Below are 22160 nucleotides of genomic sequence, written 5' to 3'. Positions count from 1 at the left end.
GGGGACCGTTAAGCCAACTACTGTCTCTACATAGCTCCATCCTTATTTCAGACATCATGATATATCGGTATATAAGGATGTTTAGCTGGTGATATATCACAATATTGAAAACCAGTTCTCACCCAGCCCTATCTACTCCAGACTGGTGTGTGCATGTGTCCTGCAACATGTCAAAGATGCAATAATAGTGTATTAATGGTAATTTTTGGGACACGGGTGGTGCTGTGGGTTAAACCACAGAGCCTAGGACTTGCTGATCAGAAGGTTGGCAGTTTGAATCCCCGCGACGGGGTGAGCTCCCGTTGCTCGGTCCCTGCTCCTGCCAACCTAGCAGTTCGAAAGCACGTCAAAGTGCAAGTAGATAAAGAGGTACCGCTCCGGCGGGAAGGTAAACGGTGTTTCCGTGCGCTGCTCTGGTTCGCCAGAAGCGGCTTAGTCATGCTGGCCACATGACCTGGAAGCTGTACGCCGGCTCCCTCGGCCAATAAAGCGAGATGAGCGCCGCAACCCCAGAGTTGGCCACGACTGGACCTAATGGTCAGGGGTCCCTTTACCTTTAATGGTAAATTTATTCTGGGCTGTCCATGCATCTTCTAGGCATTATTGCTTCTTCTGCAACGCTCCCCCCAACATTTCTGTTCTTCTGCTGTCGTTGGCAGCTTTGCACTACAGCGCAACAAAAAAAGACACAAGCAGTTTCTCCTAATGCAAATGCTATTTTCACTGACGCATGCATGTCTATTTACACTTTCTCCAAAATATTTGCATCCTCGTAAACATTCTCTGGCTGTAGAGCTGCACTGCAGAACTTGTGTGACTTTCAAAGGATGGCTTGCCTTTAAATCAGAACAGAATTGAATTCCTTGCCCCACCATCCTTTCAAAGCTTTGCATGGCTTCAGTGCAGATTCCCGTGCCAAGGTAAAGGGAGTGCCAGATTTACGTATAAGCTAAACAACTAAACAACAAGCTATAGCTTAGGGCCCCACTCCCTTGAAGGCCCCCCAAAAAATTAAAGGGGGAAAAACTGGATGTACATTTCCAAAATAGAAGATAAAAAGCAAATAAAATAAAAACTACATACAGCAACAGTGTTTTGTGTTGTGTAGGCTCTTATGATGCAAGTAATGGGCCCTGCCTGCTCCCTAAAAAATCACTGGTTTGCTCATTTCTATATATAGGGTGCCTACATTCTGCACAGACTGGTTGCATGGCAACATGTGCAAATGGCTTTAGATACCTATTAGGTCCATAAATTACCATATAGCATATATTCAACACAAAAAAGCGATAATTTGTTGTTGACCAAGGACAGCTGGACATATAAAGGGCCCCATTACCGTCAGTAGCTTAGGGCCTCATCAAACCTAAATCCGGCCCTGGGTAAGGGTCACAGCCATGGATCTGTCACTTTAACCTCTAGCTCCACAAACCAGGGACACTATTCCCCCAGTAGACTGCCCACTAGGCAATGCAGCCTTCAGGCTGGGAAAGCTTCCTCAGCCCTGCTGTACACATTACCGTATTGGCCTGAATATAAGCTGCACTATTTTCCCAAATTCCGACCGTTAAAGTGGAACTTAAATTCGTGACCTTACAAAAATTAGCTTTTACGATGTCACTGCTGAAACATGCAGCAAAACGGAACAAAAAAATGTTTTATTGCCGATTTGCAAGCTTGAGACTGTTTAACCCACTTGCGGGTCCTCTCTGGTACCCGTAAGATTTTCTTATACATTTCCCATTTAAGGGTGTGAGTGCCTTCGGAATTGTAGTAATTGAATAGCAATTTGCAATTTTAGCAATTGTAATTTTTGGGTAGTTTCCCCCCCCCCCAATAATTTTAAAGGTGCAGCTTAATTGTGGGTGCAGCTTATATTCGAGCCGATACGGTACTTACTACAAAGAATGGAGGTAGAAACTGTCTCTCATGCCTTGTTACGCTGCCGTTTCTACGGGAATATAAGCTCAGTATTTATTACCCCTGCTATGCAAAAATCTCCAAATGAATCCAAACTTCAATGTCTAAAATCCCTGGTAGAGGACAAGGATCCTGAGATCACATTAGGGGTAGCCAAATTCTGTGCAATTGCCCTAAAACTTAGGGAACAAGCTGTGCTACCATAATGATTAAGGCCTTAAATGATAATTTTATATTTTAGTGATTAAGTTTTAATTTATATATTTTTTAAACTGTTGCTATACAGTCATACCTCGGGTTAAATATGCTTCGAGTTGAGCACGTTCGAGTTGCACTGCTTGGCAACCCGGAAGTAATGGAGCGCATGCGCAGACGCTCAAAATGACGTCATGCGCAGAAGCATCAAAAAGCGACGCGCGCGCGTGTGCAGACACACCGTCGCTAGTTACGTTTACCTCTAGATGTGAACGGGGCTCCAGAACGGATCCCATTCGTATCTAGAGGTACCACTGTATCTGTTTTGTCCCTGTTATACCTAATTGCAAATTCAAATGTATCCCTAACTTGTTTTATGACTTCCTTGATATTGTATGTGAGCTGGAACTGGTCTGTGACCGAAGTAATAAACTCATTCATATGGTACTCACTACAAAGAAAGTCCTGGCTTGTTCAATGGCGTTTATTCCCAGCCTGGTATGCTCAGGCCTGCCGTCAGATTCGGAACAAAACGCATCATGTATTTTGGCCTGCAGTCAGCTCAGCTCTCGGCTATGGCAAGGCTCCCAGACCGCTTGGGCTGTTGTCCTGTGTTTGCTTCCTAATGGGTTTCAAAGATCAAGAGCGCTTGGAGCGTTTGCTAAGCCATCTACCTGCTTTTCCCCGAGGGTGTCATCACCCAGAAACTCCCAGGGCAGGGCGTTCCTGAATGCGCCAAACAGCAGCAAAGATGAATGCGCCAGGCATTTAGACAATGCCTGCATTCCACAGGACCTTCCCCAAGCATTTGGCATTTCAGGCTATGCTCGGTTTCCTTCGCGGCTGAGTCACAGCACATGCCGCTGCCAGAAACGGTGCGTGTGGCTGCCACTTTTGTGAAGCAAGCTCTCCCTCCAATGCTATTGCTTTTATATTGAGATGCGGTGAGTTCCCATTGCTCAATCCCTGCTCCTGCCAACCTAGCAGTTCGAAAGCACGTCAAAGTGCAAGTAGATAAATAGGTACTGCTCTGGCGAGAAGGTAAACGGCTCTGGTTCGCCAGAAGTGGCTTAGTCATGCTGGCCACATGTACGCCGTCTCCCTCGGCCAATAAAGCGAGATGAGCGCCGCAACCCCAGAGTCGTCCACAACTGGACCTAACGGTCAGGGGTCCCTTTACCTAATGCACAACTGCACCTTAGGCTCCCAGGAACATCAGAAGAGCTGGCTGGATTAGAAGAAGGGCCCATCTAATTCAGCGTCCTGCTTCGTCTCCACCTCCTGTTTGCCTTTCACCCCACCAGATCCCACCAACACTGATGGAATTGCCACCACTCGCAGCAAGCCAAGTCCTCTGGGCGACAGCTAAACCATGTGAGAAAATTCAGGGCTTCGTTCATCCCCGCAGTATACTCTAGAGAAGCAGGCTGTTCTCTCTGACCTGCATCCCCATGCCTTCCAAAGAGGATGGGCTTCTCGCTCTCCTGACTGGGCCAGGAGAGCAAGGGCAGCGTTCCAGGAAAAGCAGACAGACAAAAGTCTTCCTCCCTCTCTCATAACACGTCCAGTGCCAATGCTGAATGGTGGACAATTGGGGAGAGATAAAAGGAAGTATTTCTTCACGCAGTGCATAGTTAAACAGGGGGCAGTAATGGCAACCAACCTGGGTGTGTTTTAAGACTTTACGTTAATATATAAATTAAATGTTCATAAATTTACAAGGCAAACACATACATAAGTATATAAACCACGTGTCTGAAATAGTACAGGAGAGCATTTTGACTCTCCCAAATTGACCTCAAATGTTTCTCTGCAAGGAGGAAGGAAATGGGAAAGTCTCCCCATTGTCGTATTTGCCATCACAAAAGAATGGCCGGGCTGCCAAAGTAAAGCCATCACTGGCCATTGTCAGGTATCCAGGCAGACAGGATTTCTGTTGTAGACCACCTCCTTCTGTGATGTTGTTAGGAGCTTGTCCTACACTCGAGTAGAACTCTGGCAGAGACACATGCCTGACTGGCATGTTCTCTCCCTCCTGGTAGATCGTTCAGGAGCTTCAAAAGCTTTCTTCTGCCCGAACATCACAAAGACTGATGCCAACAGACATTGGCACACTTAGGGATCCGCAGAGTTTGCGCAGTTGCATAACAGACCTCAGCAACTCAGCATTTTGGCTAATCCACTTTATTTACATATAAACACACACAGAGCCCTGCAACATGGCTCCCTCTCTCTCTAGCATCAGACAGCAAAGAGAAAGAACAAAGGACAACAGTCCCACTTCACAGAATACAGTAACACAAACATCCTGTCTCCGTCACTTCCCACTTTGTGCAGCCAAAACATACACCGTCATGTGAAAGACAACAATCCCATGACTGCAATCACGGAGCAGGAATTCTAACAGTATGTATGATATGATGCTCTTCCGGCTTGTCAACATCCTCCTTAAATTGTGGTACCCAGAATTGGAGGCAGCGTTCCAGGTGTGGTCTGACCAAGGCAGCATAGAGTGGATTAAAAGAGGATTATTAGACAAATGCACAGAGGAGAAAGTTATCCGTGGCTATTAACCATGATGGCTCTGATCTGCCTCCACGACTGGAGTCAGTATTGCTCCCATATACCAATTTCTGGAAATCTCAGGAGGGGAGATGGCGCCTGTGTTCAGGTCCTACTTGTGAGTTTCTCACAGGGAGAGTCTGGTTGGACACCAAGAGAACAGGAAGCTGAACTAGATGGACCCTGGCCTGATCCAGCAGGACTCTTCTGATCATAGCTGTAAACTTTCCCCTTTTCTTCCGAGGAATCCTATTCGGAATAAGGGAATTCCCCTTTTAAAAAGGAAAACGTTGACAGCTATGCTTCTGATGTCTTTATGAGTTCTTGTAGCAACCAGCAGATACAGCACATGGTTGATTTAAGCACTGATCACAGCAAAAGGAGCCACCGGCAACTGGTTGCTCTGGCAAGCGGTCAGAATCCTGCTCAGATTCTAACATAAACTGGCGATGTTCAGGGTATTTATTCCAAAGAGATGAATCACCGAGCTGCGAGAAAGAAGATGAAAACACAAGTCATTGGCGCTTTCATCCAGATTTTTTAAAAAGAAGAAGAAAGAACACTTTTTTTAAAAAAAGAGAGATTCTTTTCAGCCCTTCACTGGATATTCAGGAAATTGCTGCACCTTCCAGAGTATTAATCACACACTGACTGGGTGCCAAAGATGTGAGGCAGGAATGCTGAGCAAACCAACCCGAGCTGAGGAATTCTGGAACGGCTTTGTAGGGGAAAGGGAAGAGGGAGGTCTGGGAGGATTAAACTCTCCTTGCTCCTTCCAGCTGGGATCAGTTCCCCTCTCCAGAGGGAACCAACCTACTGAAGGCCATTAATCATTATGGCCTGAGGCATCTCCCAGTCCTCAAGTCTAGAGTGAGGGAGATAAGACTAGTTACAGATAGGTAGCTGTGTTGGTCTGCCACAGTCAAAATAAAAAATTCCTTCCAGTAGCACCTTAAAGACCAACTAAGTTACTTCTTGGTATGAGCTTTCGTGTGCATGCACACGACTGTCTTCCACCTCCCCAGATGTCTTCAAGGCCATTCAGTTGCCCTGTCACAATCTGCAGGCTGCCAGCTTCCTTCTGAGCTTTCCAATGGGGAGATAGATAGATAGATATAATTTTTAAAAAAAATTTACTCAAGAAAATCACCATTTTATAGTTCAAATCAGGGAAAATAAATACAGTAAATGGACAAAAGTACAAAGAACATGCATTACACAGGGAAAGGAAAGGAAGCCACGATCGGAGATGGTAACAACGAAACTGACCAATCACCCTGCTAGATTCCAACTCCTACTTCACACATTAAACGCTCACTTCTGTCCAAGACTCAGGAAACACCGTGACAGGAAATGAGGCCGCCATTGGGGTGGCAACAGAACTGACAATTCACCATGCTAGAGAAGAAACTATTAAAAAAAAAAAAAAGCTTCTTCTCCCGTTAGATTCACAACACTGGAGCCTTGTTCTCTGGCTTCCAAAGACTAAACTACAGGTAACATTACTGTTTTGCTATTAGCATCCAATCAGGATTGGGACATCTGTGAAAGACAGAGAAGGCTGCTGCTGCTGTTTTTAAACCTTCTCCTCCTGTCTGAGGCACCCCAGAAACTTCTATTTAACAAAGAATGCTGCAGCACGATTGCTGACAGGAGTGAGGTCTTGTCACCATATAACACGTGTGCTCAGAGGTCAAGAAGAATCCTGAGAACTAGTCTGTTAAGGGCAGTGTTTTTCTGGGGGTACGCAGGGGTACACATACCCCTAAACAATGGACATATATTTAAAATCTCAGCAGCAGCACCCTCCAGCTGGATGCGGACAGAGGCCCCATGGGGGGGAAAATACAGGACAAACTGCATCCTGTATTGAATCAATACAGGACGTAGGATTTTACACTGAAATACTGGACGGTTCTGTATTACTTGGGATGGGTGGCAACGCTATGTAACTGTTGCCCTCTCTTAACTCTGTGGACTTTGCCTGCACACCTCTGCTTGCTTGATCACTGGATAAGGAGGGCAGTCAGCAATGTAAGAATGGGTCCAAAACCTATGGAATATGCAGGAAAGGCGAAACTTACCAGAAGAATAAGAAATTACGATAACAAACTTTTTTAAACAAAAGAATGGAAATGGTTTGTCGAATATTTACAAAGCAAATATTTACAGATAAATTGCAGACGGATAAAAACATTAGCAGGATTGTTGTAATAACCTGAAGTTTCGTAAGTGTGTATCTAATGAGAATAGGGACATCCTAAGGAAAAGTGAGATGCTGTTTTGCAGGGATTGGCCAAGTCTACAAAGCATTTTTACAGGGGAGTAATAAATTTACACACATTCACTTAAAACACACCCTTGCCACGCACATGCACACAAACACAAGCACAGCATATTCAAGTACTTTCTTTCTAAAGACAGATAAAGTAGACTCACTTAGAGTCAGTTCCAGCAGGGCAATGCAAGAAAGCATGCCAATTTTGATTATTTATACATCGTTCTTAAAGGCACCACCAGCAGAAACAAGAATGAAAGTCAGAGGAAAACAATACAGTATTAAAATGCAAGGAACAGAATCAGCACAATAGCCTAAGCTGCTCTTCCCAACCCGAGATTTTCCAGTAGTTTTGGACTACAACTCCCATCAGCCCCCTCCCATCACGGCCATGTTGCCTGAGGCTGATGGGAGTTGTAGTCCAAAGCATCTGGAGGGCCTCAGTTAAAGGAGATTGGCTTGAGCAAATCAAAAGGCCTGTGCCTTTGAGTGGAAATGGCATCTGAGTTGGCACCAGGCAATCTTCCCTGGGAAAAGCATTCCCAAGTCAGGGTGCTACAACAGATAAGGCCCTGTCACAAGCAGGGATGGGGGGAGAAATTCAATTCAGTTCACATTTAAAGGCAAACTTACCAAACACACATTTTTCCAAAACGAGTAGCAAACGAAAACACCGCCATCCTTCAAAACTGGCACTTCTCCAAATTTTGCAATTTAATTCTCATGCCAAGTAAGTAATGTGTATTTAAAAAGCGTTGGCTAGAGTAAAGCCTGCATATTAATGCATATACAGTGGTACCTCGGGTTAAGTACTTAATTCGTTCTGGAGGTCTGTTCTTAGCTTCAAACTGTTCTTAACCTGAAGCACCACTTTAGCTAACGGGGCCTCCCGCTGCTGCCGCGCTGCTGGAGCACAATTTCTGTTCTTATCCTGAAGCAAAGTACTTAACCCGAGGTACTACTTCTGGGTTAGTGGAGTCTGTAACCTGAAGCGTATGTAACCTGAAGCGTATGTAACCCGAGGTACCACTGTACTAATGAAAACAGCTTACAAAAGTTATATGTGGTGGGAAAATATGTACATTAGGCAAAACTACATACAAAAATGTGTATAATGGATAGATTTGCATTAAAATGCCGATGCAGAACAAACTGATGCAGGAATGTGTAGAACTGAGCTCGAGATTGAAAAAGTAAGAAAGTGAAACCAAATTTGTGTAGATTTACTCATCCGTAAATCACACGCCATATGCATCCCTCCTCATCCCAAACTATTGTGGGAAGGGGGGGGGGGCTGCAGAAAGGTCTTGAAGTCAGGTTTCTACCTGCAGGACTGATGCCTCCTACAGGTCAGATCCATCTGTTCCCAACTCTTTAATGGTGCCCCAAATCCACCACCTTGGGGGTCTGCCTCACCTTACCTCATGGTCGAGAGCATGCAGTTAGCAAGAGTCATAACCATGCAGTGATCTTCCATCAAGGCTGAAAAATGGCTCCATAAATAACACGGTCAAATATTTTAACAGCCCTTCACTAGATTAATGTACTATTGCCTTGAAATGACAACTTGAGTTTAAAATAATAGAGTGCGTGGGGGGGGGGAGAATGCAGATTACTTTGGGCCAAGTCAAATACCATCTGGCTCAACAACTCCCTAAATATTTGAAGCCACACCCCGGACTAGAAAAATGGGGTGGAGGGTAGGAGGAGGAGAGCAAAAGCTGGTTTTCAGCCACAATATATAGAGCTCCTGATTAATTCTGAGTCACAGAGGATTCTTGGAATCCTGGTCTCCCTCTTTCTCGTGAAACACAATCCTCAATGAGGGCCTTCTCGGTAGTGGCGCCTGCCCTGTGGAACGTCCTCCCATCAGATGTCAAGGAAATAAGCAACTACCATGGTACCTCAGGTTAAGTACTTCAATTCGTTCCGGAGGTCCGTTCTTAACCTGAAACTGTTCTTAACCTGAAGCACCACTTTAGCTAATGGGGCCTCCTGCTGCTGCCGCGCCGCCGGAGCATAATTTCTGTTCTCATCCTGAAGCAAAGTTCTTAACCCGAGGAACTATTTCTGGGTTAGCGGAGTCTGTAACCTGAAGCGTATGTAACCCGAGGTACCACTGTATCTTACTTTTAAAAGACATCTGAAGGCAACCCCGTTTAGGGAAGTTTAGGGAATGTTTGGTGTTGTATTGTGTCTTTAACATTCGGTTGAGAGTCACCCAGAGTGGCTGGGGAAACCCAGCCAGATGGGCAGGGTATAAATAATAAATTATTATTATTATTATTATTATTACATCCGAGAGATTACAGAAGGGATAGAAAGAGCCACCGGCCATTACAGAAGGGAAACTGAGGATCTTCTAGTCCAAACCCCTGAATGCAGGATTAAGCAGCTGTCCCACACAGGGATCGAACCTGCAACCTTGGCATTATGAGTACCACACTCTAACCAACTGAGCTATGCCAGAGCCAGACCTAAGAGCTTCTGCATTCCCAGTGGGATTTTGGATTTACAAGACCTTGCCCAAGAACACCTGAGGACTAAACTCAAAAGTTGCTCCTTAGCTCTTGAAAGGTGGGGTTGGGAGGGAGGAGGAAAGGGAGGCAAAACTATTTTTTTCTTCACATGGCACATAATCGAACTGCGGAACTCACTTTCACAGGAGGCAGTGATGGGTACCAACAAGGATGGCTTTAGAACTGGAGGAGAAAGGCTATGAATGAATGACTTCTACACACGGTGCCTATGCTCAGGGTCGGATTTAAGTCTGATGAGGCCCTAAGCTACTAAAGGTAATGGGGCCCTTTGTATGCCGAGTTGTCCTTTCTCAACAACAAATTGCCGCTGTTTTTTTGTATTGACTATCTGCTATATGGTAATTTATGGACCTAATAGATATCTCAAGCCATTTGCACATGTGGCCACGCAACCAGTCCATGCAGAATGTAGGCACCCTATATAAAGAAATGAGCAAACCAGTGATATTTTAGGGAGGAGGCTAGCAGGTGGGGCCCATGACTTACATCATAGGAGCCTACACAACACAAAACACTGTTGCTGTATGTAGGTTTTATTTTATTTGTTTTTTACCTTATATTTTGGAAATGTACATCCAGTTTTCTTTTCCTTTAATTTTTTGGGGGGACCCCCAAGAGAGTCCCGGGGCCCTAAGCTATAGCTTGTTTAGCTTATACATAAATCTGGCACTGCCTATGCTTCTGAAAACTGGAAATCACAAGAGGGGAGAGGGCTCCTGTACTCAGGTCTTGCTTGCAAGCTTCCCGTAGGCATCTGGTTGGCTATGATCTAGTTGAGATTCTTGCATTGCAGCGGGTTGGACTAGATGACCCCCTGGGTTCCCTTCCAACTACCATTCCATTATGATGATGTTGATGATGAATATACCGCCCTATACCCGGGGGTCTCAGGGCAGTTCACAGAATAAAATCAAGACATAAAACCACAAAGCACCCAACAAAAATAAAACAACAACACAACAGCACCCCCCCCAATTTAAAAAAACAAAAACACATTTTAAAAGGCCATAGGATGTAAATCAGATCAACCAAAGGCCTGGTTGAAAACGAAAGTTTTTGCCTGGTGTCTAAAGGTGCACAGTGGTACCTCGGGTTAAGAACTTAATTTGTTCTGGAGGTCCATTCTTAACCTGAAACTGTTCTTAACCTGAAGCACCACTTTAGCTAATGGGGCCTCCCGCTGCCACCGCTGCACGATTTCTGTTCTCATCCTGAAACAAAGTTCTTAACCCGAGGAACTATTTCTGGGTTAGCGGAGTCTGTAACCTGAAGTGTCTGTAACCTGAAGCATATGTAACCCGAGGTACCACTGTATAATGAAGGCGTCAGGCAAACCTCCCTAGGATTCTTGATGAGCCATTGGTCTGATCCAGCAAGCCTCTTCTGTTGTTCCTGTGACAGGAAGGACCCTGCCTTGGAAGATACAATCCCAGGTCTCAGTGTGTATCCTGCCAACCACAGCCCCAACAACCAGGTCCAAATTCCCTGCCGTATCTGTTTTTGTTTTTTCCCAAAGTCACCAATCAGCCCAAGATGGAGAGTGGTTATCAGGCTCCTCCCGCCTGTCAACTTAGCCCACCAAAATATTTATCTGCTCACTACAGTCAAAGCACGAGGCGTTGGCATTGGGCTCGACGAGCAAGCGGTCCTCAAAAGAGATCCCAGCAACCTGTCCACAACGTTGCTTTTATTTTATTCTTTTATAAAAAATTTATTCCTTTTTCTTTTTCATTCATTACATACACCTCAAATTCTGAACATTTACTATGTATTCCTCCCTCCTAGGCTTCCCCCAACTCCCGCTTCTGTTTTGTTTCCCCTTTCACCCACTTTGCTACCTCCTGACAGAAAAAGTTACTAATAACATAACATCAAACCTAAAAACATAAAAGTAAAAGTAAGTACACCGTAACCTTTCTCTATCTTCTACACACTTTTCTAATACAGACAGTGTGAATGTTTATTTAAATCCACACAACGTTGCTTTTAATTTTGCTTTTCTTTCTGGGAAGGAAACCTTGCCAGCAGGTATCAACGCTTCCTAAGCTCAGGACGGAACTAACCGCCCAGTAACTCCCAGCAGAAGTCCCAGAGAATACAATTTGGGTAACAGAAGCAGTGCTGTTTCGCCCAAGAAACAAGGACTATGGACAAAACCCTTGTCAAACTGAGAAGGGCCATGGCCTAGTGGTCATAGAATCATAGGATTGTAGAGTTAGGAATACGCAGCTGTCCCATGCGGGGATCGAACTCGCAATCTTGGCGTTATTGGCACCATGCTCTAGCCAACTGAGCTATCCGGGCAGAGCATCTGTCTTGCAGGCAGAAGGTCCCCTAAGCTAAGAAAATCCAGCACTGTTCAAGCAGTTTCCCCAAATTCAGCTGAAAACCCAACTTTGATTTGCTCCTTGCAAACAGCTGAAAGCCTGCAAATTTTGATAATAAACCTGATTTGCAATGGTGGTTGAATAATTTTGATGGCAACTGTATCTGAGTTTTTAGCACTGCTTGCAGGGCTCTATTGAATGGCCTTCTGGTGTGTGGAAAGGCGACGCAGGCAGCCCTGGATGAGGCGGGTGACTCAGGCGCTTTGGGACATGTAGGGGCAGCCCGACTGCACCCTCGGATTCACTCCAAGACCCGTCCAACGAGAAGCACACGTTCCCAAGGCTCTCCCGCTCCCGTCTCTAGCGAAACGCAACCCCATCCCTGCCAAGCCGCTCCCGGGAGGCCCCCAGCGGCGCTCGAGACGTCTTCCCGGGATTTACGACTGACTAAACCCGTTGATCAACAGGTGGTCCTCCTCAGCGGGGTTTAGGCAGGGCTAAAAGTAAGGCAAAGGTAAACGTAGCTTCGTGGTCCCGCAGGTGTTTTCCTCCACACCAAGCCGTCGGTGGCTCCAGCCTTGGAGAAAAGTCGGCCGACCTGAGTCCGGCCGACCGGAAGGATACTGCAAGAGCAATAAGGATTTTTAGGGGCATTATGGTGGTGCAAAAGAAACACATCTGCCCCCAAAAGTCCCTCATTTTCCCTGCGTTGAAGAGCAATGGTGGTGCTGGGTAAATAAGTTTATGTTTCACACTCGTACAAAGAGCTCCGAGTGCCAGGCGAGGTTACGATACAGTACGATAATCTTTATTGTCGTTGTCCCATAGAGAACAACGAAATTGAAAAAATCTACATCAGACATTCAAAAACCAACAAGCCAGCTATCCCAGCCTGGTTAACCCCCTAAAAACTCTGATACCCCATAATTAAATACATAATAAACAATTCTCTGTCCTCCCACCTTTTCTCTGCACAACCACCTTGTGAGGTAGGCTGAAAGAGAGTGAGTAACGGGCCTACGATGACGCAATGAACTTCATGGCTGAAAGGGGGTTTGCGCCTGGGTCTCCCAAGCTCTCGTCCGACCTCCTGACCAACCGCTACACCACAAAGTGAATCTTGGCATATATACTAACCATGTATATATTCTTAAGTTGTGGGTTTTCGGCAAGGTCCCTAATAAATAAATCGTTGAGATCCAGTGTTAGAAGACCCCTTTAAATTAATGGACATGACTAAGGCTGTGAACAAGCCAGATGTTTAAAGCACATCCCCTTCTCAATATATATATTTTAATGTGTATGGGTTGCTCGTGCGTAAGTTGCCGCCTCTCCAGGCTTTGTTGCCTTGCTAAACCCTTTCAGTCTGGGCAGCCCTTCACTTCGTGGCTGCCTCAGTCGCTAGCAGAATCCGTCAGTGGGCGTTTCTTAAATCTTTTCCAACATAAAAGTTGTTTGACACCCAGTCTCCTCCTACTCTCTCTGCGCGGAAGTCTTCTGCGCAGGGTGGGCGTGGGTAGCGGAGGACCCGTGCTCTCCCCGCTGGTGTCCGGTGAAGAGTCCTGGAGCCCTCTCGCCGATTCCCCCATCAGCCCCTCTATATCCCTGGTGTTGCGCTGATTTGCTTCCCCATCTGCGGAGCTGCCTCTCTCCCTGCTGGGCCCTTCTCCAGCATCATTTGAGAGCCTTCCCTCCGCCTCTAGCTCCGATGTCAGTTCCCTGACATATATATATCCCAGAAACTGTAGTTTAAGGGTGCTGGGAGTTGTAGCACAGTGCGGGGGTAAACTACAGTTCCCCAAAAAATGGGCCGGGGGGTGGGTGTCATGGTATGTAAACAGCCTTAGGTCCGTTCATTTCGCTGCACCTAACTGAGTGGGGATATACAACCCTACATTACACAGAGGGAAGTCAGGCAGCCCACGACAATTTGAACATAACAGGCAAGCATTGAAGAAGAGCCCATTCACATGTTGCTGTCATAAACCCAGGTTTGCATACCAAGGCAACGTTGACTCCCAAGTTTTTGGGCGGCCTCGGGTGAGAGAGTAAGTGCTTCCCTTACTTCCATCGTTGCCAACTGCTGAGGCTCCTCTGCCTCGATACCAGACAAAGCCAATGAGCAAGCAGGCAATGGGAGTCGCTCCTCTGCCTTTCTCACCGCTGGAATTGGCTCAATTATCCCCTCCAGGCTGGAGGGGCAGGTAAACAAGCAAGCTGCAATGGTGAAAAGGAGGGGAAAGGTTCGTTGTCCGGGAGGAGGGAGCTATTGGGGTGCGAGGCCTCAGCACATGCCAACCTATGACCCCGACCCTGTGCACCAAACGGACATTGAACAGAGAGCCAAAGCAAATGCCAATTCTCAGGGCAGGTCTGCTATGCCACACAAAATTATTTGGATACAATTCTGTACGCACTGCGGGTCCCTATTTAACATATACAACCAGCATTAAGAGAGGAGGGACGGGCAAATTCGCCAGTTTTCATTTCCCTCGGTTTTTCGTTTTTCCAGTCTTCAGTTTTCCACATTTTCACATCGGTTTGTGATTTATTTATTTTTAAGTCCTCATGAAAATTCGACAGCATCAGAGTGCAAATTTCTCCTAATAAGACACGTTTGCATGCATTTTGCCTAATATGCTTTTCTTTTTTGCAAAGTGGTTTCCCCAAATATAATGCATTTTTTGCAGGGTATTTTCACTAATGTATGCATATTTATGCACAGTTTACCCTGGTGTATGTATTTCTGCAGCCCTTTCTTGGCTGGAGGACTGCATTGCAGAGAACTGTGGATTTTGAAGGAATGTTCTGTGTTTTGGTTCTCACGATGATTCAGAAAGTACCAGTTAGGAGAGTCTGCCTCCATAAGGGAACTGATTCTAATTTCTCCTACATCCAATATGGCAACATACTTGTAATGTACTTCAAAGAACAAACACATTTGTTCATGTGTTACAAGCAATTTAACACATATAGGTGAGCTTATTGCTGGTTGTGTATGTAAAATTCCTTGCTACATTCATCACACACAACGTTTTTAGATGTACACGCTGACAGAATCTGGGGTGCAGAGAAGCCCATCGCCCCCTACAGAGTCAGGTTTCATCAGTCCAGCCTCCCACCTTCCCACAAGACGATTATGGCTCTCTCTCAAAACATGAAATCCTCGTCCAAAATCCTTATCAGGTTTGTACCTTTCTTAGGCCAATGACACAGTCACAAAACAGCATGCAAGCTTCTGAGTACCTCAGGACACTTCCTCAGGCTTGATGGTAAAGAAAATGAAGAGTTCTGGGGAACTCAGATGCCTTGGGGGCTATTTTTGAAGGCAACTTAGAAACTACAACTAAGCAGAATGTGGCAGCTAGACTGGTGACAGGGAGTGGCCACTGGGACCCTACAACACCGGTCTGAAAGGATCTTCACTGGCTCCCAGTATGTTTCCGAGTACAATTCAAAGTGTTGGTGCTGACCTTTAAAGCCCTAAATGGCCTCGGTCCAGTATATCTGAAGGAGCGTCTCCACCCCCATCGTTCTGCCCGGACACTGAGGTTCAACATCGAGGGCCTTCTGGCGGTTCCCTCATTGCGAGAAGCCAAGTTACAGGGAACCAGGCAGAGGGCCTTCTCGGTAGTGGCGCCCGCCCTGTGGAACACCCTCCCACCAGATGTCAAAGGGAAAAACAACTACCAGACTTTTAGAAGGCATCTGAAGGTAGCCCTGTTTAGGGAAGCTTTTAATATTTGATGAATTATTATGTTTTAATATTTTGCTGGAAGCCGCCCAGAGTAGCTGGGGAAACCCAGCCATAATGGCATGGTATAAATAATAAATTATTATTATAACAAATGAGAAGGTAGGGTACCAGGCCGAGGGCCTTCTCGGTAGTGGCGCCCGCCCTGTGGAACGCCCTCCCATCAGATGTCAAGGAGACTAATAACTACACAACTTTTAGAAGACACATGAAGGCAGCTCTGTATAAGGACATTTTTAATGTTTGACGCTTTATTTTGTTTTTATATGTGCTGGAAGCCGCGAAGAGTGGCTGGGGAAACCCAGTCAGAAGGGCAGGTTGTTGTTGTTGTTGTTGTTGTTGTTGTTTTGTAATATTCTGGTTTGCCTAAGAAAGGTAAGGCCCCGATATGGATATGGGATTTTCCTTCTTTTTATAAAGAAGAACATCATGAGCTAATTGGGTACTCTACCCATAGACAGAGGCATAAATAGACAAAGGAACAGGCCTGAGGAAGGGGACCACAGGACCCTTGCCCCCCTCCTACTCCATGCTCTTTGGTTGGGGAGAGAGAATGGAGGTCTTGCTTGCCAAAAGAGACCACAATCCAGCTCTCTGGAGCAACAGCAGGATGATAATACAGTGGTACCTCGGGTTAAGAACGTACCGTATTTTTTGCACCATAACACTCACTTTTTTCCTCCTAGAAAGTAAGGGGAAATGTCTGTGTGTGTTATGGAGGGAATGCCTACGGGTGGCATGCCTACGGATTTTCCTCCTCTAAAAACTACGTGCATGTTATGGTCGGGTGCGTGTTATAGAGCGAAAAATACGGTAATTCGTTCTGGAGGTCTGTTCTTAACCTGAAACTGTTCTTAACCTTTAGCTAATGGGGCCTCCCACTGCCGCTGTGCGATTTCTGTTCTCATCCTGAAGCAAAGTTCTTAACCCGAGGTACTATTTCTGGATTAGCGGAGCCTGTAATTTGAAGCGTCTGTAACCTGAAGTGTCTGTAACTCGAGGTACCAGCGTATATGGAAACTGTAACATGGCTATCCTGTGAAACGGGCCCTCCTCCAAATTTTGCAAGGCAGTTCTCAAACCTAACGTATGTAGGATGTAGATATTACGGCAAAGTGTGCATCGAAGTACAGTCATACCTCATGTTACGGACGTCTCAGGTTACGTGTACTGTCCTCATAGCAGAGCGTTAAACAATTTTGTGGTCATGGCTCGGGGTGTGTGTGCACAGGGTACATCATGCCCCTGCCTGGGGTCAAAAAGAGGGTCCTTGTAGCCAAAGGAGCCAGAAAATTTCTGTTACCTCAGAAAACATTTGCCTTTTATGCACGAAGACGAGCATTGACATTTTCAGTAAGCCTACATAAAACGCCAAGACACTTATTCTTCTGCCAACGTGCCCCACCCCCCTAGCAACTTCTCTCAGGCAACCCAGAAGAGGCAGCCCTGAAGCCCTGGCAAAAGATAGCATGAGCAGGTAAGGCGAGAAGGCAGGTTTGCCTTGCCCCTCCCGCAGGAGATGTGCTCCGCCTACTGACAAGACTGCCCTCTGCCACTGAGGCCTAATAACCGCTAAGAAGGGAAGCTGACGGGAAGCTCTGGGAGAGTGAAAGGGGAAATGAAAGAAGAATGGCAGACAAAATTAATGGACAATGTAGAATTGGACAAAATGACAGGAAGAATTCGAAACCTGCAGGACCAGAGATTCACAGAAGATTGGAAGAAGTATATGAACTACCTGAAGAGCAATTGTAATCAACAAATTACGCTACTAGGACTACAAGAAGTTTTGTAAGGAGAAATATATGAAACGTTACAAAGTAGAAAAAGAATAGAGATATTAGTTATGAGATTTAAATGTAATAGGGAAAGTAAGAAATGTATATTAAGAGATTAGATGGGGAAATTTTCAGATGAGATTGATGGAAGTAAAAAAAAATTGTAAAAGTATGTTTAATTACCGTTGAAAATGATATGTTAAAAAACTAATAATAATCTATATAAAAAAAACAAAAACAAAAGGGGAGGACACAAAGAATGGCTGCTCCAGGGTCAAAAACGCCTTCAAAGGATGACCCAGAGTTAAGTGGACCTGCCTGCTCATTTTCCATAACTCCTTTGCCTTACATTCTGTTGCAAGCAGAGGCGTTCTTTTCCTCCCATCAGCCCTGCACCCCCACAAAAGAAAAAGCTCATCCAACACGCTTTGGACACTTCAGACACTTTTTCAGCTTGCTTCCAACAGATTCAGCAAAGCCACCGTTGCACAACCACACGGTTCCTTCACAAACCGTAACATACTTTAAAAGATTCCAGATGTCAAAAAGGCACACAGGGACTGGAAGCGGGGCCTCTATACAACGCTCGCAAAAACGTTTTGCAATGAGAACGCATCAATCTTTTGGCAAGATCTACCTAATAAACACCATCCAAGGTCAGGGCCGGCCCACCTGTCTGTAAGACAAGGTAAGGCGACCGCAACAGGCGGCAGGATCCACAGGGGCAGCAGATCCTGATGTAGATCTTTATTCCCACCCGCCAATCCATGTTCCTGATGCAGATATTAACTCACCCCTTCTTCCCTGCTGGGGAGGGGGTGCCATTTTGTGGTTTGCCTCAGGTGTCAAAATGTCTTGAGCAGACCCCGACCAAGGTAATACCTAGCTCAATTCTGAGTGAGGCACAGTTGAATATATTACAGTATTCCGTTTTAGGTTGGTTTCATTTTTCGTTTGAATCTATGTTGCATCTTTGTTTTCGTAATTCACTCCAAGTTCATTTTCTGTAGAAAAGCAACTAATACAGTAAATCTAAAAAAAATGCGTAATGAATTAAATTCCTGTATTGTTAATGGGGAAAGGCCTGCTAGAAGCATGTGGTTTTTTTAATCTGCTTTTCCTGTCACATGTTAATCTCGCAGCTGATTTCCTGTCCATGAGGACTGCTGGAGTTCTCAAGGAATTTCCCCTGGACAAATGGAGGGACAGTTCTCACATCACACGACCAGGGTTAGCCAAAAACATTTTGGCACCTGAGGCGAACCACAAAACACCACGCTCCCTTCCTACAAGAGAACGAGGGGTGACTGATTATTTACATCAGGAATTTAGGTTGCTTGACTTGTGGATGATTTGGTGCTTGTGCACAACAAAACTGTTTCCACTCACCCCCCAAAAAGGAAAAACACTCCTGGATATATATATTTTACAGTAAGGAAATTGGCAGGGAAAGGCACTGAAAATGTGTGGGGTAACAGGGACTTGGCGCAACATTGTATAAACGCCCCATAAATAAATTAGAATGAATAGCCAATAAACAGCAGAAGGCACAGAGTGGAATTTGTGCAAAGCAATCAAGAGGAGAACTCAAGAAACAGGCTGTCTGCAGGTGACCCAAGGCTGATTTGCTACGCCAGTTAAGATGCAGGTATTTTGTTAAGATACAGGTATTTTGTAGAAACTCCATGCAAACCCTCCGCTCTCTCAGCCACCGCAAAACAGGGTTCCTTTGCAGACCAACGTGAGCTCCAGAAGAGGGACTTTGTGGGCCAGTTGGATAAAACGTAAGCTCATCTCGCCCCCAAAACCCCGACTCTGGAACCACCGCATCCAAAAGTTCACTTTTATTTCACAGATTGCTCCCCTGGATTTTTTCCCTGCCTAGATTTCTCCCTTACGAGAGTTTCCCAACCCTCCTGACAAGCTGAGACGAGACGGCAAAATTTCCTGCACTGTAGAAAGACACACACACACACCCATCTCCCCACCAACCAAGCGCAGATCTTACTCAGAGTCTGCTGACTCTCATTCACAGCCAGATAGCAAAGTCTTTGAAGGATCAGATTTACGCTTGTTATCAAGGGTGGGGTTAAGCTCTGGTAGAAATGAGCTGCAAGAGCCACAATCTGATGGGAACTTTGAACATCCAGATCACCCCCGTCTCTGCAGAATTCACTAGACCACAGTCCTGTGGCAGACCATGGAAGCAGTTTCACAGCGGTGGCTGCAGAGTAGACCTCTGAAGTTGGCTCCCCTGAAATCCCTCAAAGACCAGAACAACCCGCCTCTTCTTACCCCAGAGGCAAATCTGCGCACCATGTGCTTTCCGACAGGCCCCATCCCAACCTCTGCTGTTTTCCTTCCAATTTATCATCACCTCCCCAATACGCTCTGTGCATGGGTGTAGCCCAGGTAGGGGGGCAGGGAGGGGCACCTGCCCCCCCCCAATCAGTAGAAGTCCAATAAAAATACAGAGAAAACTGAGGTTCTGCTGCCCCTAACAAAAGGCCCGCCTGCCCCCCGCAACAAAAATCCTGGCTATACCCAAGCTCTGCGCCCGCAACTTTCTTCAAAAACAACAGATTTGTAAGAAGTGCTTCACTGGATCAGATCAAGGACTCATCCAGCCCAGTGGAATTCTCCCTCTGGGGGTATACTGGGCCTATCCATGGAGGTTCCATGCATTACTTTTAATTTACTGCTTTGCAGCAGCCGCTGACACCTCAACTGCCCTGTTTCTGCGCAATACTATTCATTATTATTTAAACCATATATTTCCCCCGTCCTCCCTGCACAGGTCACAAGGCAGCACCATTTCACACAAAAAAAGACAAAGCATGCAAAAAAGCCAACCACCCTAAAAACCCACGGATTACACCCAGAAGTCAAAACTGACAGCAGGAGTCTTGGCGAAAGCCAAGGTTCTCTGGAATAAAAAGCCAGGCATGCCTGTTTGTTTTCCAGATGCGGCACCTGAGATTTCAGTGATGCACCCACCCACCTCAAGGCCTGCAAGGGAGGGGGGGAGGTAACTGAGATAGCTCAGTTTGTAGAGCATGAGACTCCTAATCTCGGGTCACGGGTTCGAGGCCCACGTGGGGCAAAAGATTCCTGCGTTGCAGGGGGTTGGACTGGATGACCCTCGTGGTCCCTTCCAACTCTACAATTCTATGACTCTACGGGCTTCTAAAATTATACACCACGTGGAGAAAGCAGAGAGAAGTTTTTCCGCCTCTCTCCTAAAACTAGAGCTCAGCACCACCCAGTCCAGCTGATGGTCAGGCAAGAGTAAGTTCTTATTGTTATTATTAATGCAAAGCTGTCAACGTTTCCCTTTTCTTGCAAGGAATCCTATTCGGAATAAGGGGATTTCCCTTAATAAAATGGGAAACGTTGACAGCTATGTATTCATGTGCGAAACTCATTGACACAAGACAGGAGGGTTTTAGGAGGGGTTGAGGCGCATTCATGCATCATGTGTTGGATAAGCGGAACCTCCATACCTAAGTGCAGTCTACCTCTGAATCCCAGGTAGTCAGGGCTGTCAGCTTCAGGCATTCCATGGGGAGAAGGGCTGCATCCAGCCGGCCAGCCAGCCAGCGCCCTGGCTTAGGGACCCTCCAGCAACCCCCGATCCAGCAGGGTCTCTTTCCTAGATGTCTTTACGAAGCCCCCAAAGGGAACTGTCTGAGCACGTACAAAGCAGGCTGTGTCTGGCACCATCGCTGTCCTCCAGGAGGCTGGACGCGCTGTATTTTGCAAAGCAAAGCAGCCACGTGGAGACAGTCAAGCCATTGCTGGGGGGGGGGGGAGTCAGGCCAGCGGAGCCTGGGCTCCACGTGGGTCTTTTTTTTGGGGGGTGGGCTTGGTTTCTGCATCCCCGTCCTCTAAAAATGAAATAATAAAATGCTCTCGTGTCCCAACCCCGCCAAGCCACCTGCTTCCTGAGTTCCACATCTCGGGCAGAGCAAGGAGCCCAGCTCCAGGGGGTGGGACGGGAGCGCGCCCCCTCCCCACTCCTCTCTCTCTCTCTCTCCAGCCGAGCAGGCGGGCGCCAGTGTCTGCTGCGCGCTCCCGGGGGAACCCCGGTGCTCCGTCTGGCTGGCTGGCGGCTTCCGCCTCCCCCCGCCTGCCCCCCCCCCATCTGACAAAAGCCCACCGGGGAGGGAGGGGGGAAAGGGGGCGGGGAGCTGTCAGGGGGGGTCTCTCCCCCCCCGCACTTCTGATTGCGTAACACCAAGAGACAGGCAAGGGAGAGAGGGAAGGAAGGAGGGGGTGCCGCCCGCCCCCCTCTTTACCCCCCTCTTCAAATACACCTGCCGGCGTCCGGAGCCCAGGCGAGGATCCCCGCGTGGAGGAGGGACCCGGGGGAATCCCCAGAGGGGCTCCCCCGAGAGGACTCACCCGGCGGCGTTGCACAGGCGGGGGTAGTCAGAAGAGATTCCGCCAGCGGCGGCGGCTGGGGGGGGGCACGGGGAATCTCCCGGCTGCCTGGGGCCGAGGCCGGGGAGGGGGAAGAGGCGACCGGGCGCCTCCTGGCGTGGCCGCCGCCTCTCCCTCCCTCCTTGGCTGCCTGGCTGCTTCTCCTCCCCGGCAAAAGCGTGACTCAGGCGGGTGGCGGTGGGGAGGGGGGGTGTTTTGGCCGGGACCCCCCCCCCCCAAAAAATCTTACCGCGGTCGATCGCCCATGAGGGAGTCTCCCCGAGTTGTCTGCCTGTCTGCTTGCCTGGCTGCCCCGCGGGGCAGCGACTCCTCTGCCCGCCCCGTCGGCGGAGACAGGGGGGTGTGGCCCGCCAGCCAAGGGAA

General features: G+C 47.1%; 1 long non-coding RNA gene across 1 annotated transcript; it reads right to left on the bottom strand.

Moving 5' to 3' along the window:
* Window positions 1–250: 250 nt before the first annotated feature.
* On the bottom strand, window positions 251–21471 carry LOC310692994. Its single transcript, XR_014518938.1, has 2 exons — window positions 20858–21471; window positions 251–5165 (listed from the first exon to the last, which is right to left on the bottom strand). It is a non-coding gene; the product is annotated as an uncharacterized lncRNA (long non-coding RNA).
* Between the last annotated feature and the right edge of the window lie 689 nt (window positions 21472–22160).

Source organism: Podarcis liolepis, assembly GCF_965112155.1.
Source record: "Podarcis liolepis genome assembly, chromosome: 14".
In the NCBI taxonomy this organism is placed as follows: Eukaryota; Metazoa; Chordata; class Lepidosauria; order Squamata; family Lacertidae; genus Podarcis; species Podarcis liolepis.
This window is presented reverse-complemented; position numbering and strand designations above follow the sequence as displayed.